The 523-nt window shown below is 16.6% G+C and overlaps 1 protein-coding gene across 6 annotated transcripts in view; it reads right to left on the bottom strand.

Moving 5' to 3' along the window:
• Positions 1-523, bottom strand: part of LOC107671808 (transcription factor E2-alpha-like) — a 45,261-nt gene that overhangs the window by 28,308 nt on the left and 16,430 nt on the right. The gene's annotated exons all lie outside the window — the stretch shown is intronic.

Below are 523 nucleotides of genomic sequence, written 5' to 3'. Positions count from 1 at the left end.
ATGTAAAAAAATTACACTTAAAATTACATTATTAAAGAATATAATTAAATATAAATTTAATATATTGAGTAAGTTATATAAAGCTATACATTTACATTATTAAAAAACTATATAATATTTATATTTTTATATTTCTATTAAATTTATTAAATTAAAATACATTTCATGTTACATTTATATTTTTAAACATATAATTGTTTTTCTGAATATATATATATATTTTAAAATACAGTATATTAAAAGTATATTTTTTATTATTATAGCATATTAAAAATATACTTAAAATTATATATTGTTAAATGTGTTTAATGTTATATATACTGTATATATATATATAAACAAACATTTATTAAAATATAAAGTACATATATAAAATCTGTTTTTTTCACATCAATGAAAAAGACTTTCCAATAAAGCAGGGGGGAAAAAAAATCCTGTTTAGTATTAAAGTTCAAAGAGGAATGGTCATGAAAAATGTTGGCTCCTTGACTAAAATTACAGGCTGCTTGTTTATGAGCAAAAT

The sequence above is a fragment of the Sinocyclocheilus anshuiensis genome, unplaced genomic scaffold (genome assembly GCF_001515605.1).
Source record: "Sinocyclocheilus anshuiensis isolate Anshui unplaced genomic scaffold, SAMN03320099.WGS_v1.1 scaffold1491, whole genome shotgun sequence".
Classification (NCBI taxonomy): Eukaryota; Metazoa; Chordata; class Actinopteri; order Cypriniformes; family Cyprinidae; genus Sinocyclocheilus; species Sinocyclocheilus anshuiensis.
This window is presented reverse-complemented; position numbering and strand designations above follow the sequence as displayed.